This window comes from Scyliorhinus canicula, unplaced genomic scaffold, assembly GCF_902713615.1.
Source record: "Scyliorhinus canicula unplaced genomic scaffold, sScyCan1.1, whole genome shotgun sequence".
In the NCBI taxonomy this organism is placed as follows: Eukaryota; Metazoa; Chordata; class Chondrichthyes; order Carcharhiniformes; family Scyliorhinidae; genus Scyliorhinus; species Scyliorhinus canicula.
The window spans coordinates 122,930-146,847 of record NW_024055470.1 but is presented as its reverse complement, the minus strand read 5'-3'; the positions used below and the strand labels follow the sequence as shown (position 1 = coordinate 146,847).

Genomic DNA, 23,918 nt, shown 5'->3' with positions numbered 1-23,918 from the left:
AAGAAACAAAAGATGTGTCTGGAGGAGCTATCGATGGCAGATTGATCAACAACTACCGCCCGGACACAAAGAACATGTGGAAACAAGATTGAAACCCAAATCTGCGATGTAAGGACACACAAAATGGGTGCGGCATTTACAGTGTGAAACTACTGAACAGACACTGAGTGTGAAAGCTGTATTGAGATCAGTGGAAAGATGCGCTGCTGTTCCTCGAGTGTCTGTTGAGCTTCTTTGGAACAGTTCACGACACCGAGGCCCGAGAGGTCAGCGTTAAGTGCCAGCTCCCCAGTCAGTTCAATTCTCCACTTTGGCTCTGTGGATTAGATGGGTCACGTCCCTGTGGTTAACACAGATCTGGAGCATCAATTATATCCAAACGCACTCCAGCTCAGACACTGTCTCTCTCTCTCTCTCTCGAGCATCATCTGTGGGGAGAGAAACGACGTAAACATTCCGAGTCCTGAGAAATCTTTTTCAGAGTGGGCCAATGTAAATCAACCCCGCCGTCAGCATCGCAAACAATTCGGAATCTCTGACCTGGAGTAAAGAGCCTGTCCTGGATTTAAACCCACGACCACTCCCATCGGCATTGCTTGAAAACCCCTAAACGAGAACCAGACCTCGAGACCAAGAGCACAAATTTAAGACCGACATTCAGGAAAATATAACTTATGTTAATTTCGATATAATTTCTACATCTCACGGCTTTATATGTTGAGACATCTGTTAATTTAAGAAACACGTGTGGCTTGCAACAAGGGACCTGGCTTCTCAGACAGAGCATCAGAATCTGCAGCAACACAGTGAGGTTGTACATTCCGCACGTCCATTGATTGCCAGCTGTTTCTGTAGTGTAGTGGTTATCACATTCGCCTCACACGCGAAAAGTCCCCGGTTCGAAACCGGGCAGAAACACCGAGCATTTAGCATTTCGTGTGAGAAAAGTTTGCACAATTATTGGGCACAAAATAATTCTATTTCCTGAATGTTGCCGGAATCTCGTGTGTTCCAGGACTATGAAATTTCGTCTCACACGAGCCACTACACTGAATTGAACATTAAGGCCCAAGCACTGAATTTTCGGCAGGCAATGAGAGGTGAAGAATTTTCATATCTTGGCACAGCTCGGATATTAGCAGCTAGTTCATCCACAACAGAATTTCAGCGATTTACAAATGAACATATTTAATCACCATCTCAAACATGTCTAAATGTATGACAAATGCAACTTACTGCGGATGCTTCAAACGGAAACAAAAACAGAAAATACTGGATAATCTCAGCAGGTCTGACAGCCTCTGGGGAGCGAAATGGCAGCTGTCGTTTCCAGTCAAGTGGACTCTTTGTCAAAGCTGGAGAACTGGAACTGGATATTCAGACGATTGTGGGTGGGGGGTGGGGGTGGTGGAGTGCTGTATTGGGCCTCGATAGAGGGCTAGCAATAGGTGGGAAATGACAAAAATGTCTCGGGCAGAAAGAAAAAGGGAATGTAAATGAGGCTAATCAAGGCTATGAAAGGTGCTGATGGCGCATCAAGCGGTCAGAATGTGTTAATGGCAGAACAAAGGTAAGCAGTGCGTCAGAGAACAATTACAAACAGGGATCAGATTGCTGAAGTAGGATGGTATTGGCTAGGGGGGGGCAATGCTGAGGGTAAAACATATCAATGGAAGGGATGATAAGTTGATGGAAAAAACATGTGGTGAAGGGGGAAGTGAGAGTTCACAGTCTGAAGTTGTTGTCTGAGTCCACCAGAATTAGTCAATAGAAATGTGAATGCCCACACATAGACAAGCTTCTCGGGAACGTATTGGTTCCATGCAGCTTGAGCTCAGCTTCTCAAAGCAAACACAATGTGAATGAATCCCGCCGTCGACGCCGCAAAGAAATGAAGAAAACATGCGGTTTGACCAACGGGCAAACCTCATCGAAGGGCTCGTCCGGGATTTGAACCCGGGACCTCTCGCAAATTCCGACAACGACACACCCAAAGCGAGAATCATACCCCTAGACCAACGAGCCCCGCAAAAAGAGTCAAAGCATACTGTCATTGCCATCGAAAATCAATCTAACATCTGCGGAGAACGCCAAAAGTGCTGCAACATTTCAGGGAGTCAGGCGGTATTTGTCGACGGGACAACAAAGTTCGTCTTTCACCATCACCTTTCATTAAAACCGGGACAGGTTAGAAATCAGAAGGGGGTTCAGTGCAGTTAGATTGCGAATATACAGACCGGACGATGTACCACATGCTATGGTATCAGCAAAATCGGCACAGCCGCCGAGATTGGTCATCATTAACATATTGACGATGAAGAAAGAGGAGATCTCAGGACGATATCTGGCGGCTGCCAACATGTCTAAAAAGAATGGTTACCTCAATATAAACGCGCTCAGTGTGGAGGACGGGGCGGTCTATTACTGTGCAATGAGCAGAGTGTCACAAAGCAGCTGCAACCACGTACGAAAGCCTCAGCGAGTATTTTCAATTCCAGTAAATTTGCGTTCCTGCCCTTGTACCGGAGGATGGTTTGATCTGGATTCAGAAAAATATTCAGGTCTATTTCTCCACAATTGCATTGCCGTCTATGTCCTTGTATTGGTCAATAGAGGAGCCGTTTCTGATTCGTGAGATTAATCAGCATGTCGCGATGCACAGTAAATTTAAGCTTGGAATATCCACTTCCGAGCAGCAGTAATGAAAGTTCTCAGATGTGGGGATAATAAAATCTTCCAGGACCGTTAACTTAGGTCGACCTTATGCCAATGAGTCTGAGCCCCCCAGTAGTCTTCAGCGGAACATCGACTTTCTGATCGAAAATACATCAAATCTATGTTGACATTTCCTGCTTTCTGTTATGGAGGTTCCCAGATAAGGGACGTGTTTCAACGAAAGTGTGGTGCTGTCCAAGTGAGTTCTGTAAAATCCACGGGCCTGTGATGATTCCACGTCTTACAAATGTCCATGCCCGCGGGACCATGTGTACGCTCCTTCCAGATATTTTCCGCACTGCCTCAGGGGACCAATATTGCCAGCATTCTCATTCGGTCCCTGGCAATCAGAGGATTGGCCGTCACTGTTGAAATGCACAGAGTTGCGATCCTGTTGTCGTCTCCGTGGCGCAATCGGTTAGCGCGTTCGGCTGTTAACCGAAAGGTTGGTGGTTCGATCCCACCCAGAGACGAATTGATGTTCCACTCCTGGATGATATCTGTTTAGGACAGGGCTAAATCGCTGGCTTTGAAAGCAGGTCAGAGAGCCTGATCATTAAGCACATCACCTCCATACTTCCGGAATGCCTTGCCTCACTTCACTTTGCATACCGTCGCAACCGGTCCACATCAGACGCCATTTCCCTGGCCCGACGCTCATCCCGAGAGCATCTCGAAAACAAGGACTCCTATTTATTGACTACAGCTCCGCCTTCAACACCATAATCACAGCCAAGCTCATATCAAAGCTCCAAAACCTAGGACTTGGCACCCCCACCCCAACTGGATCCTTGACTTTCTGACCAACAGACCACAGTCAGTAAGAATGAACACCAACACCTCCTCCATAATAGTCCTCAAAACTGTTGCCCCGCAAGGCTGGGTACTTAGCCCCCTACTCTACTCTCTGTACACACACGACTGCGTGGCAAAACTTGGTTCCAACTCCATCTACAAGTTGGCTGACGATACGACCAGAGTGGGCCGGATCTTGAATAACGACGAGTCCGAATACAGGAGGGAGATAGAGAACCTAGTGGAGTGGTGTAACGACAACAATCTCTCCCTCAATGCCAGCAAAACTAAAGAGCTGGTCATCGACTTCAGGAAGCAAAGTACTGTCGACACCCCTATCAGCATCAACGGGGCCGAGGTGGAGATGGTTAGCAGTTTCCCCACTGTCACCAGACTCCGAAATGACTCTCTTATTGACTGACTGTGTGCTTCAACCGATGCCAATGCATATGTAGTTACATTGTATATCTTGTGATGCCCTATTATGTAGTCCCATGTATTTTCTTGAAATTTGTTTAATTCCCTTTTCTTCCATGTACTGAATGATCTGTTGAGCTGCTTGCAGAAAAATACTTTTCACTGTACCTCGGTACACGTGACAATAAACAAATCCAATCCAATAACCCGTCTTGCTCCATTTTCACATTATAATAAATGGCGATGGTCTTTCTGACCGCCCTCTCGCATCCATCTTGAGAGATGAATATCACCCCCCCCCCCCCCCCCCCCCCACCACACACTCACACACACATATACCCCTACCCCTCTTGGTGTCGGTTTGTTTCTGGGACCCACTGCCTTTCTGCTATAATGTGATTGACGGCACAGACACATATAGGGATCTCTATATTTTTGTGCTGGTATTTCTCTATATATGTGTCATATTGCGATCACTTCTACATTTGCTGCTACGCAGATTCTCTCCAATCAGACGGAATATGAACCGTGCAGGCTGCCCGGATGCTGACTGTGTATCAGGATCGTCAGTATCGATTGTACTGCTGTGTGGCGTCAGTATCCTCTTCAACCCTCATTTCAGCGTCCAGATGTTCCACTGGGTCTTGGTGGCTCCAGTCTGATAGAAACGAACAGAAAACAATAATAATCTCAAAATTCAGAATCAGCCTCATATTGACCAACGTAACGGTTACCTGAACCATACTCATTATTATTTAATTAACAATAATATCTGGTTACTCAGTGAGGGGAGAATGGGGGTTTTGCAGTGAAGGAAATGCTGAGTAGCGAGATGATAACGAAGAGGGTGACGAGGCAGTTCCCCGCGATAGTTCCTGAATCAATCGCTCTTTAGCGCAGGCAATTATCTGTCAGAGCAGCAATCCAGATTCTGGTCCCACTGCATTGCTGATCCAACCAATGACAGGAATCGAGCAGCGGCAGCAATGTCTAGAATATCCCAATGGTGTTGGAGCGAGGCCATCAAACGGAAACTGTGACCGGGGCACCGCAGACTCAAAGCTGAAAATTGTGCGGCGGTTATCAGCTGCAGTCACAAGTGATGGGGCGGAAATAGCGACAGTTGAGCATCCAGCATCCCGTGACCATCCTGCACCTGCTCAACTCACTGAGAACAATATAGTGTCGGAGGGGTGGGGGCAGATTGAACTGACGCTGCCTGCGCCTATTTGAAATAACTTTTTCTATTGCCCTTTTTACCCTGCATTTAAATCCCGCGGGGTTTTCCGTTCTCAAGTTCTGACAATCCTTTTTGAAATGTTCGATTGATTCTTCTTCTCTCATCAATTGTTGCGCCAGACTCCAAATGATAACAACTCACAGTGCAATCAACCTCACTTGATTGCATATGGTTCGGTGGCCAAGAGGAAAGGCGTTGGTTTCGTAAACCAAAAATCGCGGGTTCAAATCCCGCCCGTGCCTTGGTGCTGATCCATTGAAAGACGTTTCATTGTCTCGCAAACGCTTGCAGCATGAAATATCATTCACCTATCTTCTTTATAGGACATTTAACCTAATGAAAGTCAATCTGGTCTCTGAAAAAAGCGATTTTCAGAGCAGTTCCCCTTTTGTACCTTCTTCGTCAGAACCACAATAAACTGCTATTATTCTGAGTTCTAACCTCCGCATGTCCACCAAAATCTTGGCATTCTTTCGACTTCATCGCATCCATGGTGTGAACCGAGAACTACAGATTAAGCATCATTTTTTGATTAGAAACACCTACAGTGACAAAGATAGTGTATTAACAGCTGAAATTTAGATTTCTGTCCAGGTTTCTCGCCCTGATATGCATTGCAGTCAACACTGAATCCACTCAACAGCCGAATTCTAACACGGAGTAAACCGAATCCGGCAGCAGAGGGCGCCAAATTCAAGCACGGGCGTCAGAAACTCACCTGATGGTGTCGGCCAAGCCGATAGGCGAGTGATGTCACAATAGACCCTCTCCCTGCACTGCACTAAGTTCCCTCTCTCCTGCACAATCCCTGACTCAGTCCAGTTCAGTTCACTGGGAGAGATTCAACCAGACATGGTTGTGATAATACTGGCGGCGCTATGGCACAGTAAGTAGTTACAGTGTTAATTAAACCAGATTAGCATATTAATACACATAGGCTATGTGTAATTAACGATCGGGAATGTCTATGAAGTGCCTGCATCAGAGGTCCCAAAAAATGCCGCAGATAGAAGTAGATTTATATCAACTCTGTTTAAACTCAGGGCGGCACGGTGGTGCAATGGTTGGCACTGCTGCCTCATTGCACTGAGGACACGGGTTCGATCCCGGTCCCAGATCATTGCCCGTGTGGCGTTTGAACATTCTCACTCCCACAACCTAGATGTACAGGCTAAGTGGACTAGCCACGCTAAAAAGCACCTCTTAATTGAACAAACTCTAACTTTATAAAGGAACAACAATCTGTTCATTTCAGTCCTTCACTTTCGCAGGCCGGCTATATGTAATCCAGTAGCCCAGTCAGCTGTGACAATAACTGTCCCAGAAGGGGGTTCGGTGAAGTTAAATTGCCAATATAAAGGCCCCAACATGTACAAAATGCAATGATATCAGGAGAAACCGGCACAGCCACCGAGATTGATTATCACCAACCCCTTAGTAATGAAGAAAGATGTGGGTTCAGGACGATATCTGGCGGTTGCTGACAAATCTAAACAGAACGGTTACCTCAGTATAAGCGCATTCGATGCGGAGGACAGGGTGGTCTATTACTGCTCACTGAGGAACAGCGTTCGAGAAAACCTAAAGCCCCGTACACAACGCTGAGTGAGTGTTTACACTATCACTGAGGTTCCTTTCCGAAAAGGAATTGATCCCGGGCTCAGGCAAGCAATCATGTCTATTTACCGGACATTTTTCTGTCCTTGTGTCGATCGACAGAGGAATAGTTTGGGAAATCTTGAGAGCTTTGGCTGAAAATATCAGGAATGATTGAATGGCGAAGCGCACTCGATGGGCCAAGTGGTCGAATTCTGCTCCTATGTCTAATGGCCTTATCATCTTATTATTGACTATTATGCCGCACATTTTATTGTATCTTTAAAACAGAATATCTACCTACCAGCAGAGGGAGGCACTCGAATGAGGAGGTAAGATGGACGAAATCATGGCCTGCTCTCGCAGATGAGTCCAAGGACAAAGTCTTCTCGTTACCCGTTCCTGTAACGAAATGCAGAATGGATCAATATCTGCTGCGGTACTAAATGTACCAGGTACTTAACGGGCGGCACTGTGGCTCAGTGTTTGCATTGCTGCCTCACAGCTCCAGGAACCCGGGTTCGATCCCAGCTTGAGTCACTGTCTGTGTGGAGTCCTGCACATTCTCCCACTGTCTGCATGGGTTTCCTCAGGGTGTTCCGGTTTCCTCCCCAATTCCCAAAAATACATGCTGTTAGGTAATTTGGACATTCTGAATTCTCCCTCTGTGTACTCGAACAGGCGTCAGAATGTGGTGACTAGGGATTTTCAACGTATCTTCCATTGCAGTCTTAATGTTAAGCCTAATTGTGACCTAATAAAGATTATTATTATGTACAATAACCGCTGAACAACATGAGAATTACTATCAGTCTGGGACATTGGAAGCACATGGTGCCAGGTTTAGACCTTAATAGATATCAAGTTGTCGATCGAAAATACCTGAAGTTTCTGTTGACACGACATGTTTTATGTTGGATTCCCACGCAGATCAGGGACAGACTTCGTCCAATTGAGACGAAGGGGCGCTAAGGGGCAATTTAGCAAGGCCAATCCAGATTTCCTACACATCTTTGAACTGTGGGAGGAAATCGCTTCTCGGACTTTTTGCTAAGATGACCGTGAGGTCAGGTGGAATGCGTGGATCTGGTATGTCTCTCTTCTGGGGGCCATGAATTGGATTCAATTTGAATTGGTTTTTGGAGCAGGCATGGAGCTGCATTAGGGATTTGCCCCTGTCCACATTCTGAGCTCTAGCTTTGTAACTCTAATAAGGTCTTTAAAAAAAACTTGAGCAGCCGGAGGAAACCTTCGCAGACATGGGGAGAAAGTGCAAACTGCACACTCACGGCCGGAACTGAACCCGGGTCCCTGGCGCTGTGAGGCAGCAGTGCTAACCACTGTACCACTCCTGTTCCACCGCACCGTCCCTACTCGCAGGACAATAGAGGCATGGATTCTAAAAGCAGGGAGATCATGTTGGAGTTGTACAGAACTGTCGTGAGGCCACAGCTGGAGTACTGTGTGCAATTCTGGGCGCCACATTATAAGAGGATGTGATTGCAGTGGAGGGGTTGCAGAAGAGATTCACCATTATGTAGCCTGGGATGGAACATTTATGTTATGAAGAGAAGTTGCATAGTCTTGGGTGTACAAGATTACGAGGGTCATGGCAGAGTGGATAGGGAGCAGCTGTTCCCCTTAGTTGAAGGGTCAGTTGCGAGGGGACACAAGTTCAAGGTGAGGGGCAGGAGGTTATGGGGATTTGAGGAAAATCTTATTTATTGAGAGGATGGTGACTATCTGGAGTAAACTACGTGGGAGGGTGGTAGAGGCAGTGTGCATCACATCCATTAAATAGTACCTGGCTGAACACATGGCACGTCTTCACATTCAAGGCTATGGAACACGTGCTGACAAATTACAGTGTGAAACTGCTGAACACACACTGAGTGTGAAAGCTGTATTGAGCCCAGTGGAAAGATGCGCTGCTGTTCCTCGAGTGTCTGTTGAGCCTCTTTGGATCATTTCACGACGCCGAGGTCCGGGAGGTCAGCGTTAAGATCCAGCTCTCCAGTCAGTTCAATTCTCCACTTTGGCTCTGTGGATTAGATGGGTCACGCCCCTGTGGTTAACACAGATCTGGAGCATCAATTTTATCCAAACGCACTCCAGCTCAGACACTGTCTCTCTCTCTCTGGAGCATCATCTGTGGGGAGAGAAACGACATAAACATCCCGAGCCCTGAGAAATTTTTTTCAGAGTGGGCCAATGTAAATCAACCGCGCCGTCAGCAGCGCAAACAATTCATAATCTCTGACCTGGAGTAAAGAGCCTGTCCTGGATTTAAACCCACGACCACTCCCATAGGCATTGCTTGAAAATCCTTAAACGAGAACCAGACCTCGAGACCAAAGAGCACAAATTTAAGACCGACTTTATGCAAAATATATCTTATGTTAATTTCGATATCATTTCTACATCTCACGGCTTTATATGTTGAGACATCTGTTAATTTAAGAAACAGCTGTCGTCTGTAACAAGGGACCTGGCCTCTCAAACAGACCATCAGCAGGGGGTGGGGGGTGGTGGAGTGCTGTATTGGGCCTCGATAGAGGGCTAGCAATAGGTGGGAAATGACGAAAATGTCTCGGGCAGAAAGAAAAAGCGAATGTAAATGAGGCTAATCAAGGCTATGAAAGGTGCTGATGGCGCATCAAGCGGTCAGAATGTGTTAATGGCAGAACAAAGGTAAGCAGTGCGTCAGAGAACAATTACAAACAGGGATCAGATTGCTGAAGTAGGATGGTATGGGCTGGGGGGAGGTGGGCAATGCTTAGGGTAAAACATATCAATGGAAGGGATGATAAGTTGATGGAAAAAACACAGTGAGGTTGTACATTCTGCACGTCGATTGATGGCCAGCGGTTTCTGTAGTGCAGTGGCTATCGCATTCGTCTCAAGGTCCCCGGATCAAAACATCGAAAATTTAGCATTTTGTGTGAGAAAAGTTTGCACAATTATTGGTCACAAAATAATTCTGTTCCTGAATGTTGCCGGAATCTCGTGTGTTCCAGGACTATGAGATTTCGTCTCACATGAGCCACGAAACTGAATTGAACATTGAGGCCCAAGCACTGAATTTTCGGCAGGCAATGAGAGGTGAAGAATTTTCATACCTTGGCACAGCTCGGATATTAGCAGTGAGTTCATCCACAACAGAATTTCAGCGATTTACAAATGAACATATTTAATCACCATGTCAAACATGTCTAAATGTATGACAAATGCAACTTACTGCGGAGACTTCAGACGGAAACAAAAATAGAAGATACTGGACAATCGCAGAAGGTCTGACAGCCTCTGGGGAGCGAAATGGCAGCTGTCGTTTCCAGTCAAGTGGACTCTTAGTCAAAGCTGGAGAACTGGAATTGGAGATTCAGACGATTGTGGGTGGGGGGTGGGGGTGGGGGTGGTGGAGTGCTGTATTGGGTCTCGATAGAGGGCTAGCAATAGGTGGGAAATGACGAAAATGTCTCGGGCAGAAAGAAAAAGGGTATGTAAATGAGGCTAATCAAGGCTATGAAAGGTGCTGATGGCGCATCAAGCGGTCAGAATGTGTTAATGGCAGAACAAAGGTAAGCAGTGCGTCAGAGAACAATTACAAACAGGGATCTGATTGCTGAAGTAGGATGGTATGGGCTGGGGGGAGGGGGCAATGCTGAGGGTAAAACATATCAATGGAAGGGATGATAAGTTGATGGAAAAAACATGTGGTGGAGGGGGAAGTGAGAGTTCACAGTCTGAAGTTGTTGAACTGATAAAATGAAAGGGACAAAGAGCTGTCTGAGTCCACCAGAAATAGTCAATAGAAATGTAAATGCCCACCCATAGACAAACTTCTCGGGAACGTATTGGTTCCATGCAGTTTGAGCTCAGCTTCTCAAAGCAAACCCAATGTGAATAAATCCCGCCGTCTACGCTGCAAAGAAGTGAAGGAAACATGCAGCTTGACCAACGGAAAACCTCATCGAAGCGCTTACCCGGGATTTGAACCCGGGACCTCTCGCAAATTCCGACAGTGACAAACCCAAAGCGAGAATCATACCCCTAGACCAACGAGCCTCACGGAAAGAGCAAAACCATACTGTCATTGCCATCGAAAATCAATCTAACATCTGCGGAGAACGCCAAACGTACTGCAACATTTCAGGCAGTCAGGCGGCATTTGTCGACAGGACAACAAAGTTCGTCTTTCACCATCACCTTTCATTAAAACCGGGACAGGTTAGAAATCAGAAGGGGGTTCAGTGCAGTTAGATTGCGAATATGCAGACCGGACGATGTACCACATGCTATGGTATCAGCAAAAGCCGGCACAGCCGCCGAGATTGGTTATCATTAACATATTGACGATGAAGAAAGAGGAGATCTCAGGACGATATCTGGCGGCTGCCAACAAGTCTAAAAAGAATGGTTACCTCAATATAAACGCGCTCAGTGTGGAGGATGGAGCGGTCTATTACTGTGCAATGAGCACAGTGTCACAAAGCAGCTACAACCACGTCCGAAAGCCTCAGAGTATTTTCAATTCCAGTAAATTTGCGTTCCTGCCCTTGTCCCGGAGGATGGTTTGATCTGGATTCAGAAAAGTACTCCGGTCTATTTCTCCACAATTGCATTGCCGTCTCTGTCCTTGTATTGGTCAATAGAGGAGCCGTTTCGGATTCGTGAGATTAATCAGCATGTCGCGATGCACAGTAAATTTAAGCTTGGAATATCCACTTCCGAGCAGCAGTAATGAAAGTTCTCAGATGTGGGGATAATAAAATCTTCCAGGACCGTTAACTTAGGTCGACCTTATGCCAATGAGTCTGAGCCCCCAGTAGTCTTCAGCGGAACATCGACTTTCTGATCGAAAATACATCAAATCTATGTTGACACTTCCTGCTTTCTGTTATGGAGGTTCCGAGAGAAGGGACGTGTTTCAACGAAAGTGTGGTGCTGTCCAAGTGAGTTCTGTAAAATCCACGGGCCTGTGATGATTTCACGTCTCACAAATGTCCATGCCCGCGGGACCATGTGTACGCTCCTTCCAGATATTTTCCGCACTGCCTCAGGGGACCAATATTGCCAGCATTCTCATTCGGTCCCTGGCAATCAGAGGATTGCCCGTCACTGTTGAAATGCACAGAGTTGTGATCCTGTTGTCGTCTCCGTGGCGCAATCGGTTAGCGTGTTCGGCTGTTAACCGAAAGGTTGGTGGTTCGATCCCACCCAGGGACGAACTCTTGTCCCACTCCTGGATGATATGTTTTTAGGGGCTGTTTTGGAGAGGGCTAAATCGCTGGCTTTGAAAGCAGACCACACAGGCCAGCAGCACGGTTCGATTCCCGTAACAGCCTCCCTGAACAGGCGCCGAAATGTGACGACTAGGAGATTTTCTGAGTAATTTCATTTGAAGCCGACTCGTGACAATAAGCGATTTTCCTGTTCTGATAACACGTACCGTGCACCGACTGCCGCATGGAATTGCCTCTATCGCTGTAATATCCTTCATGGCGCTGAGCTGGGGAATAGCTCAACGATGCTGTGTCTCCCTCGATAACTCAGGAGATTGTGACGCCTCCTCACGGACCTGCCAACAGACGAATGTTGAGCAGGAGTTGGCTATTCATCCGCTTGAGCCTTCTTCAACATTCAATAAGTTCGTGACAGATGCGAACATGACCTCAGATTCACATTTCACCGACCCCGGATAACCTTTGGTTACCTTTTCAGTTGAGAATCCAACCACATCGGTCTTAAAATCTTCAATGGGCCTATCTCAGCGGTCTCTGGAGAAGAATCCCTCAGAAAAAAAGCCCAAAGATCTACATAACCGGGCCGGGTCGAGCAGTATCTCTGGCCATGATGTGGAGATGCCGGCGTTGGACAAGGGTGAGCACAGTAAGAAGTCTTACAACACCAGGTTAAATGATTCTGTTTTGTTATTCACCTGAGGAAGGAGCTGCGCTCCGAAATCTCGTGTTTGAAACAAACCTGTTGGACTTTAACCCGGTGTTGTAAGACGTCTTACTGTATCTCTGGCAGCAGCGCACACCTTCCCGATGAAGGTAATGCATTCTATGCTCGGTTTGAGCAGGTAACCAACAATCCGCTGTCGAGTGCCCCAGCAGCCCTTAATTCACCCATACCCACCTTCACAGTTTCCGAAGTCAGATTATTATTATTATGTACAATAACCGCCGAGCAACATGAGAATTACTATCAGTTGGGACATGGGAAGCACATGGTGCCAGGTTTAGACTTTAATAGAAATCAATTTTTCGATGCAAAATCCCTGAAGTTTCTGTTGACCCGACATGTTTTATGTTGGATTCCCACACAGATCAGGAACAGACTTCGCCCAATTGAGACGAAGGGGCGCTAAGGGCCAATTCAGCAAGGCCAATCCAGATTTCCTACACATCTTTGAACTGTGGGAGGAAATCGCTTCTCGCCTTTTTGCTAAGATGAGCGTGAGGTCAGGTGGAATGCGTGGATCTGGTATGTCTCTCTTCTGGGGGCCATGAATTGGATTCAATTTGAATTCGTTTTTGGAGCAGGCGGCCCTGACGTCAATTGTAATGAAGTGCTTTGAGAGGCTGATCATGAAGCGCATCACCTCCATACTCCCGGAACGCCTTGACCCAACTTATCATTCCTTCCATTGATATGTTTTACCCTCAGCATTGCCCCCCTCCCCCCAGTCCATACCATCCTACTTCATCAATCAGATCCGTTTGTAATTGTTCTCTGACGCACTGCTTACCTTTGTTCTGCCATTAACACATTCTGACCGCTTGATGCGCCGTCAGCACCTTTCATAGCCTTGATTAGCCTCATTTACATTCCCTTTTTCTTTCTGCCCGAGACACTTTCGTCATTTCCCACCTATTATCCAGTATTTTCTGTTTTTGTTTCCGTTTGAAGCATCCTCTTCTTCACCTCTCATTGCCTGCCGAAAATTCAATGCTTGGGCCATAATGTTCAATTCAGTGCAGTGGCACATGTGAGACGAAATTTCATAGTCCTGGAACACACGAGATTCCGGCAACAATCAGGAAACAGAATTATTTTGTGCCCAATAATTGTGCAAACTTTTCTCACACGAAATGCTAAATGTTCGATGTTTCCAACCGGGAACCTTTCGCGTGTGAGGCGAATGTGATGGCCACTACACCACAGAAACCGCTGGCAATCAATCGACGTGCGGAATGTACAACCTCACTGTCTTGCCGCAGATTCTGATGGTCTATGTGAGAGGCCAGGTCCCTTGGTGCAAGCGACAGCTGTTTCTTAAATTAACAGATGTCTCAACATATAACGCCTTGAGATGTAGAAATTATATCGAAATTAACATAAGTTATATTTTGCTGAATGTCGGTCTTAAATTTGTGCTCTTTGGTCTCGAGGTCTGGTTCTCGTTTAGGGATTTTCAATCAATGCCTATGGGAGTGGTCGTGGGTTTAAATCCAGGACAAGCTCTTTACTCCAGGTCAGAGATTACGAATTGTTTGCGATGCTGACGGCGGGGTTGATTTACATTGGCCCACTCTGAAAAAGATTTCTCAGGACTCGGGATGTTGACGTCGTTTCGCTCCCCACAGATGATGCTCGAGAGAGAGAGACAGTGTCTGAGCTGGAGTGCGTTTGGATAAAATTGATGCTCCAGATCTGTGTTAACCACAGGGGCGTGACCCATCTAATCCACAGAGCCAAAGTGGAGAATTGAACTGACTGGAGAGCTGGATCTTAACGCTGACCTCCCGGACCTCGGCGTCGTGAAATGTTCCAAAACAGCTCAACAGACACTCGAGGAACAGCAGCGCATCTTTCCACTGGGCTCAATACAGCTTTCACACTCAGTGTGTGTTCAGCAGTTTCACACTGTAAATGCTGCACCCATTTTGCGTGTCCTTACATCGCAGATTTGGGTTTCAATCTTGTTTCCACTTGACAAATGCCGCCTGAGTCCCTGAGTTGTTGCAGTACTTTCGGCGTTCTCCGCTGATGTTAGATGGACGTTCGATGGCAATGACAGTATGCTTTGCCTGCATCTGCGTGGCTGGTTGGTCTAGGGGTATGATTCTCGCTTTGGGTGTCTTGCTGTCGGAATTTGCGAGAGGTCGGGGGTTCAAATCCCGGGCGAGCCCTTCGATGGAGTGTTCCCTTGGTCAAGCAACATGAATTCTTTGCGGCGCAAATAAATTTTCTGATTTTGTTTCCGATTGACGCATCCGCAGTAAGTTGCTTTAATCGTACATTTATACATGTTTGAAATGGTGATTAAATATGTTCATCTGCATCTGTAAACCCAATAGATTCTGTGGTGGTGGAACAAACTGCTAATATCCGAATTTTGGCAAAATAGGAAAGGATTTTATTCCCCCCGCGTCTTGAAAATTCAGTATTTCCGACTTTGTTGCAGGAATTTTAATACCTTATGCGAGACCAACTGGGAACTTCTTCGAACGTGCGAGATTGAGAAACAAACGTATTTCGTGCAAACATTCGTCACACACAATGAGAAGTACGGGACGTTTCTGCCCGGTTTCGGACCGCGGACTTTTCGCGTGTTAGGCGAATATGATAACCACTACACTACAGAAACTGCAGGGAGCATAGCAAACAGTTGACGTGTGCAATGTTCAACCTCAATGTGTTGCTGCAGCTTCTATTTTTTTCAGCTGAGAGGCCATTTAACTTATTGCAGGAAGCCGTTTCTTTAAAACTGATGTCTCAACTTATCGAAGCATCACACAGTTTTGGTGTGTAACATGCTGCAGCTTAAATACCGTTCATGTAGAAGAAAGGAGGGGTAATTGCAAATCAACTTTGAGCCTGGATTCCCTCAGTGGCTTTTCCTGTTTCTCCATCAGGAACACCGTTTTTTCTTTCTCAAAGCTGGTTCAGTTAAGTCTCTGGCATTTCCTCTAAGCCAGTTACAGGTGGCAGACTCTCCTGTCGCTTGCTATTTGAACTCACTGTCCTGCTCACATGTCCGATCTTGGCCTGCTGCAATGTTCCCATGTAGCTCAGCACAACGCCGAGGGACAGCCCCCATCCTCCGAATCGGCACGGTGCAGCCTTGCGGATTTTACAGTAGTCTCAACAACTTCGCACTCTTCTCGCTTCACCACAACTTATTTTCATTGCTTCCATTGATAAGTCTTCCTCTCCCATTGTCTCCCCTCCCCATTCCCCTATTGGTACGGGAATCGAACCGTGCTGCTGGCCTGCTTGGTCTGCTTTAAAAGCCAGCGATTTAGCCGAGTGAGCTAAACCAGCCCCAGCTAAAATATTGGCGCTCCCAATGCCGGGTCATTGCCATTCCCGCAATGCCGTGACTCGGATTCGAACCGAGGTTGCTGCAGCCACAACGCAGAGTACTAACCACTATACGATCACGGCGAGCTACTCAAGAGACACCCCAGCGTCCATTAAATTTCGGTACATTATCACTAGTGCATCTGCAATTTCCCTAGCCATCTCTTTTAGCACTCTGGGATGCATTCCATCAGGGCCAGGAGACTTGTCTACCTTTAGCCCCATTAGCTTGCCCATCACTACCTCCTTAGTGATAACAATCCTCTCAAGGTCATAGCCTTGTCATAGCCTCATTTCTATCAGTCGCTGGCATGTTATTTGTGTCTTCCACTGTGAAGACCTGTTCAGTTCCTCAGCCATTTCTTCATTTCCCATTATTAAAACTCCCTTCTCATCCTCTAAAGGACCAATATTTACCTTAGCCAATCTTTTTTGTTTTCTATATTTGTAAAAACTTTTACTGTCTGTTTTTATATTCTGAGCAAGTTTACTCTCATACTCTACCTTACTCTTCTTTATAGCTTTTTTAGTAGCTTTCTGTTGCCCCCTAAAGATTTCCCAGTCCTCTAATCTGCCAGCAATCTTTGCCACTTTATATGCTTTTTCCTTCAATTTGATACTCTCCCTTATTTCCTAAGATATCCACGGTCGATTTTCCCTCTTTCTACCGTCCTTCCTTTTTGTTGGTATAAACCTTTGCTAAGCACTGTGAAAAATCGCTTGGAAGGTTCTCCACTGTTCCTCAACTGTTCCACCATAAAGTCTTAGCTCCCAGTCTACCTTAGCTAGTTCTTCTCTCATCCCCTTGTACTCTCCTTTGTTTAAACACAAAACACTAGTATTTGATTTTACTTTCTCACCCTCCATCTGTATTTTAAATTCCACCATATTGTGATCGCTCCTTCCGAGAGGATCCCTAACTATGAGATCATGAACCAATCCTGTCTCATTACACAGGACAAGATCTAGGACCGCTTGTTCCCTCGTAGGTTCCATTACATACAGTTCTAGGAAACTATCGCGGATACATTCTATAAACTCCTCCTCAAGGTTGCCTTGACCGACCTGGTTAAACCAATCGACATGTAGATTAAAATCCCCCATGATAACTGCTGTACCATTTCTACATGCATCAGTTATTTCTTTGTTTATTGCCTGCCCCACCATAACGTTACTATTTGGTGGCCAATAGACTACTCCTATCAGTGACTTTTTCGCCTTATTATTCCTGATTTCCACCCAAATGGATATCCTCCATAGCACCGATGTCATCCCATACTATTGCCCGGATGTCATCCTTAAATAATAGAGCAACACCACCTCCCTTACCATCCACTCTGTCATTCGAATAGTTTGATACCCTCGGATATTTAACTCCCAGTCGTGAGCATCCTTTAACCATGTTTCAGTAATGGGCACTAAATCATAGTCATTTACGATGATTTGTGCCATCAACTCATTTACTTTATTCCGAATACTACGAGCATTCAGGTAAAGTACACTTATGTTGGTTTTTTTTACCTCTGTTTTGAATCTTAACATCTTTGGGGCTCGTTGGTCTAGGGGTATGATTCTCGCTTTGGGCGTGTCGCTGTTGGAATTTGCGAGAGGTGCCGGGTTCAAATCTCGGACGAGCCCTTCGATGAGGTTTTCCGTTGGTCAAGCTGCATGTTTGGGGCAGCACGGTAGCATGGTGGTTAGCATAAATGCTTCACAGCTCCAGGGTCCCAGGTTCGATTCCCGGCTGGGTCACTGTCTGTGCGGAGTCTGCACGTCCTCCCCGTGTGTGCGTGGGTTTCCTCCGGGCGCTCCGGTTTCCTCCCACAGTCCAAAGATGTGCGGGTTAGGTGGATTGGCCATGCTAAATTGCCCGTAGTGTACTAAAAAGTAAGGTTAAGGGGGGTGTTGTTGGGTTGCAGGTATGGGGTGGATACGTGGGTTTGAGTAGGGTGATCATTGCTCGGCACAACATGAAGGGCCTGTTCTGTGCTGTGCTGTTCTCTGTTCTAATTACATCTCCAGTTTTATTCCTTTTGTTATTACTGGGCCTATTCACTGAGCTCCCCTCAGTCACTGTCGCCCTGTTAGATTTTTGACTATGTCTTCTCTGCCTTGCACTTTTCCCCTTACTTCCTTTTGCTTCTGTCCCTGTTTTACTACCTTCCAACTTCCTGCATTGGTTCCCATCCCCCTGCCACATTAGTTTAAACCCTCCCCAACAGCTCTAGAAAACACCCCCCCAGGACATCAGTTCCAGTCCTGCCCAGGTGCAGACCGTCCGGTTTGTACTGGTCCCACCTCCCCCAGAACCGGTCCCAATGCCCCAGGAATTTGAATCCCTCCCTCTTGCATCATCTCTCGAGCCATGCATTCATCCTATCTATCCTGACATTCCTACTCACCTTTCGCGTGTTAGACGAATGTGATAACCACTACACGACATAAACTGCTGGGAGTGTGGCAATCAGTGGCCCTGTGCAATGTTGAACCTCAATGTGTTGCTGAAGCTGCTAATGGTTCCGCTGAAATGCCATGTAACTTATTGCAAGAACCCGTTTCTTTAAAACTGATGTCTCAACTTATCAAAGGATCAGATATTGAACTTTGCTGAACTGGAGATCAGTTATGTTTTGCTTGAAGTTAAATTGAGAGGGCAGGGCTTTCATAAATAACCAGAGCTGAAACGAGAATTGATGATGCCCTGCTCACTTTGCTCTGCATCGGGAACCAGCTGTCCAACCCACTGAACTAAAGGGGACTCCAACACTAGGAACTGCGAACCAGCCAGGAGTCGAACCTGGAATCTCCTCATTCGTAGTCAGATGCATTATCCATTGCGCCACTAGCCCACAGAAGTTCCAAACTCGTGCTATTCCTCGATGATGAAGATCAGTTACGAGATTGAGGTAATATTCAGCAACAGACTAAACTGGAAACACCAGATGTTTCTGCCCGGTTCCGAACTGGGGACCATTCGCGTGTAAAGCGAATGTGGTAACCACTACACCACAGAAACAGCTTTGCATGGTTCAGCTTTGCTGAGAGGCCATGTCACTTCTTAAAAGAACACGTCTATTTCTTTAAAACAGATGTTTAAACTTACAAGCCAGAAGAAGAATTTATATTGAACTGAAGAATTTGTTCAGCAAATCTCTAACGGCGAAATGCTCTCTTCTATTATTAATGCAGCATTCTTAAATCCTACAGAACAAAGCAACCGACTTTACACAATATTTGTTTCGTTATTCAATGCTTGAGTTGAGTTTCAGAATTGACAATTATGTGTTTCTTATATTTGACCTCTTTGTGTTTTGGTGTGTAACATGCTGCAGCCTAAATACCGTTCATGTAGAAGAAAGGAGGGGTAATTGTAAATCAACTTTGAGCCTGGATTCCCACACTGGCTTTTCCTGTTTATCCATCAGGAAGACCGTTTTTTCTATCTCAAAGTTGGTTCAGTTAAGTCTCTGGCATTTCCTCTAAGCCAGTTACAGTATCGTTTGTGTCTGTCCTGTTGAGTACCTCCCAACACACACACATGGAAAACCGAGGAGATGGACCATCCGAGCCTCCCTCGAAAACTCAATGGGGGAACAGGACTTCTACACCACCCCCCCCCCCCCCCCACCCGCTCCCCACTTCGCCGTTCAAAATGAGCGTAAATATAAAGTTAAAAGTTCTGACTTTGATTGTAAATATAAATGTACAAAAGGGAATGTGAGCACAGAACCTGGTTCACAGTGAAAGTGACGACCTGTTTTACAGATGTTTATGACGTTGCTGTTGCTTTGTTTCTTCTTTTGTATTCTTACCAATGGCTCTGTCTCATGTTGTGCATACATCTTGTTACTAAATGTTAAAAATCCCAATGAAAGTATTTGTGAAAAAGGGTCAATCACATTGCTGTGGATCTGCAGTCTCCTGTAGAACTGTATTTTTTACAATAACAAACCTGAATGATTTAAATTCCAACACCCGCCATGGTGAGATTCAAACAAGGATTTCTGATTTATTTACCCAGTGATAATGCCACGAAGTCACCACCTCCCCACTGACAGCCTCGAGTTCCAAAATAACAATTTTCACTGAAACATACGCTCATTTTGCAGAGTCCACCGTCAACATCCCCGAGAATGTGCTGCCCGACTGGCAGAACTGACTCAGAGGTGGCGGTAAAGTGGTTTCCTGTCGGGCGTTTGTCGAGTGCTGCTGGGAAGGGGTAAACTGCTTTGGCAGGAGGGTGGGAACTGATTGGTAAATTCAGATGTGGAATAATCAAGAATGGGCCTGGAAGGTGGAAAATCATTGGGTGCGTCTGGACAACAAAGGAATCCATTGATAGAAAATAAAAAGGAAGATTTGACAGTGGCAATGGGGATATAATTCAATATGGTGAGCACAGTAAACAAAATAGGCCAGTTTAGGGCACCGATAAGAGTATGAATTAATAGTTACTGCAGAAACAGATAGAGAGGGACCGAATGGCAGTTCAATATTCCTCCTGTCAGGGTTTTCAGACAGAGATAGACAGGGTATAAAAAGGGTGGGGTGGCTAAATTGGTTAGATAATCAATTACAGAAATGACAAGGGATGATATGTTGGAAGATGACCAATTGACGACACACCGATTGAGTGTAGGGCCAATAAAGGCGCTCTCATGCTACTGGGAGTGCATTACAGACCCTCAAACAGTCAGAAGGAGATCAAATGGTAAATATTCAGGTAAATCTTTAAAAAGTGTGAAAGCAATGAGGAAACAATCATTTCCGGGATCCATTTGACGCCTTGGATGACGAGACTCGTCGCACAAACACCATGTTGTCTCTCCTATACCGAGTGCAGTGAACAGAAAAACATGGTGAGCGAGCTCCATCTGGTGGCGATCTGAGGTATATGGCGCTTTCCTGGAAAATTATCGAATTCTCAAATTACTGAAGGATGTTGATGTATAATGACGTAACATTATTTTTGGTTCATATTTTTATTATTGCAATTTATTTCAATGATTATAAAGTTATACATGGAGCTAATTCCAGATTTTCTTTAAATCCTGCCGAATACCGTTGTTTAGTGTGATATCTCAGTCACATTGTTTAAGGATGCTGGTTTTAAACAATATGAAATCACGGAGATCTCGATGAGATCCTGACTCTAAAATACCAATACATCGAAAATATGTTAATATGGCCATAATTCACACAAATATCCTGTATTATTTTGGGATCTAAATGTAACTGATGCCATGTTTATCCTAATCCTGAGCTGTGGCTATTATATTTTACCTTTTTCAGCTGCTCCTATTAACTGAACACTTTGATGAACTCCTTGAAATGAGGAAGTTGGACGAATTGGGTTTTCTCCAGTCTGAACTTCAAGGAAAAGGGAAGAAAGAGGCAGAGGAAGTGTGTGAGAGAGGGTCAGAAACAGAGGAAGGGGAAACAGATATATAGAGACCGAGCGATAGGGCGGGGCAGACCTTGAGACAAAGACAGAGATGGAGGGACAGAGAAAGACAGGGAGAAGGAGAGAATCAGAAGATATTATTCGTCCAGGACTAACACTGATTGGCGCCCAACTGTCATCAGGGTCGACAGACCAGCCAATCATGTCGCTGGGAAACGCCCCTCAGTCTCCCAGTCAGTGAAGATTCTCCTGATCTGAATTTCTGCTTTAATACCAGAACAAATTTCAAATCGGATTTATTTCTGTCGAACTCTAATCCAGACACCATGTGTTCCCCATGTTGGTTACTGATAATAATGGCCATGCTTCCCGGTGAGTCGATGTTTAAATGTTCACCATGTGTTCTGTGTGTTATCTTTACTCCCAGATACTGAGTACATTTTGTGTTTTGTTCCAGGAACAAATGGTGAAGAATCAGTGTCCCAGGATCGATCTGAGATAACGGTTCTGGAAGGACAGAGCATTAACCTGGACTGTAGATACTCGACAGCTGTTTTTAACACTCTGTTCTGGTACATTCAGTGTTGCGGGGATCCTCCGAGGAATGTAATGAAAATATATAGCACGGGCAGTTCAGATAAGTCTCCAGATTTCCCAGCCAGGTTCTCGGCTGTTTTACACAAAGAAAACCAAACGGTTCCTTTAAATATCGCCGGAGCTGATCTCTCCGACAGTGCCGTATATTTCTGCGCGATGGAGCCCACACTGCTGCAGAGTTATAGCGGGTCCCGTACATGAACTCGCACTGGGAGTTCCAGTTATTTCGCAGCAGAGGGCGCTCTCACAATGGTAGACGGACACAACTACTCAGCCTGTGAGGGTCACAGGCTCATTAATACAACATCAAAATCAAACACAACACTCAATACGAACAAGTGAGCAGGAACTGAATACTTATATTCGTTAGTTTATAACTTGCATTTGTACTGAAATGAATTTCACAAGTTAATTTATGGTTCGTTAACTCACATTTAGTCTGTTTATGATCTTTCCATTTCTGTCTGAATTATTGTGTGAACCTTTCTCCATCTCAGTTCTCCCCTTCTAGGACCCTTTGATCAAAGTCGATACACAGAGTCTGGATGACTGGTGTATTTTATTGGTTCACAGACATTTGTAGAAAATTAGCACATTTCATGAGGCAGTGGTTGCAGACTTTATAACAAACGCCAAGGTCAGAGTCCCTCGAATATTAATTCTCCTTTCGAGTGTCTGTTTATTGTTTTTCTGACACAATTCACAAACATGTGTTCCCGTCCTACAATAACCAGACCAGTAAACCCATCCCTAACCCCGTCTGGAAATATGCAGCGATTCTTCTTATAAGGTACTGATTGTATCCCAGCTCGGATTGTTCCCATTCACTGACGGGCAGTTCCCCACCTACAGGTCTTAAACCATCATTGGAGACGCAAGAAAGTGAAGTGAGAAAATGCTGAGAAAGACAACCGATTCTTGATGGTGCGGAATAGAAGGTGTTGCTTCGAATTTCAACCTTTACAAATCAGACGGCGACAATGCGGCCATCTGGGTTGTATGGGGCTGGTGCAGGCGGGGCATTTCGGAAAGTAATTGTGGAACAAACACATTTCATCGCATTTGAAATCATGGTTTCAATCGGAATTTTAAACATATGATTATTTCCTGTTTCAGCATGTATTTCTGATCTGAGTGATGTGAATTCTGTTTCTCGGCTACTGCTGCCTGATGTTAAGACAGAAGATGTAGTTGCTTTTAGTTTAACCTTTGACGCTGCCTTCTTGAACCGCTGCAGTCCGTGTGGTGTTCAGGAGAAAGTTTCAGTCTTTCACTTGTGCTATGTTACTCATGTCAGCAGACAAGCAGTGAGGCAAAAAACAAAACAGCAACAGCACCGCTCAGGCAGCCAAACCTCCCTCCATCTCTGGATAGAGAAAGTGGCTCTGAATAGTTACTCAGGAGCAGGACTCACAGACTGAGTTCATGGTGGACAACAGTCCCGTATTTTGCACTGTGTCTTAGAGCTCCTGTCTGTTGGAGTTTCGACAGAATCTCGGGCAGATGCAGACATGATGTGGAGCCATCGAGCAGCGGCGATGTCAGCCACACAAACCCACACCGGGCGGGGGAGGGGACCACATTAACCTCGAATGAAACTAACCCACCTGTTACCAGCAGCGGCAGTAAAAATACACCGCAGAATCCGATCCGACCGACAGATCCGTCATCAAACCAGTCTCCAGGGTAATCCAGCCTTGCTATTTCTGATCAGCTGTTAATTCTCTAAAACTCAGGGCTGGCTGTTCAGATCAGCTCCGGGAAAGATATTTTTGACTCTTCAACCAGTCCCACTGACGTCACTCAGTTTACAGACTTACGTAACTCAATCTGCAGGAAAAC

General features: G+C 45.6%; 5 non-coding genes across 5 annotated transcripts; 3 read left to right on the top strand and 2 right to left on the bottom strand.

The window, feature by feature from the left end:
• The first annotated feature begins 845 nt into the window (after positions 1 to 845).
• Positions 846 to 918, top strand: trnav-cac. The gene has a single exon. It is a non-coding gene; the product is annotated as a tRNA-Val (tRNA).
• A 1,017-nt stretch (positions 919 to 1,935) lies between these two features.
• On the bottom strand, positions 1,936 to 2,025 carry trnap-ugg. The gene is given in 2 exon segments: positions 1,936 to 1,971; positions 1,990 to 2,025. It is a non-coding gene; the product is annotated as a tRNA-Pro (tRNA).
• Positions 2,026 to 3,114: 1,089 nt separating this feature from the next.
• trnan-guu lies at positions 3,115 to 3,188 on the top strand. Its single transcript has one exon. It is a non-coding gene; the product is annotated as a tRNA-Asn (tRNA).
• Positions 3,189 to 11,915: 8,727 nt separating this feature from the next.
• Positions 11,916 to 11,989, top strand: trnan-guu. Its single transcript has one exon. It is a non-coding gene; the product is annotated as a tRNA-Asn (tRNA).
• Positions 11,990 to 16,087: 4,098 nt separating this feature from the next.
• On the bottom strand, positions 16,088 to 16,159 carry trnah-gug. Its single transcript has one exon. It is a non-coding gene; the product is annotated as a tRNA-His (tRNA).
• Between the last annotated feature and the right edge of the window lie 7,759 nt (positions 16,160 to 23,918).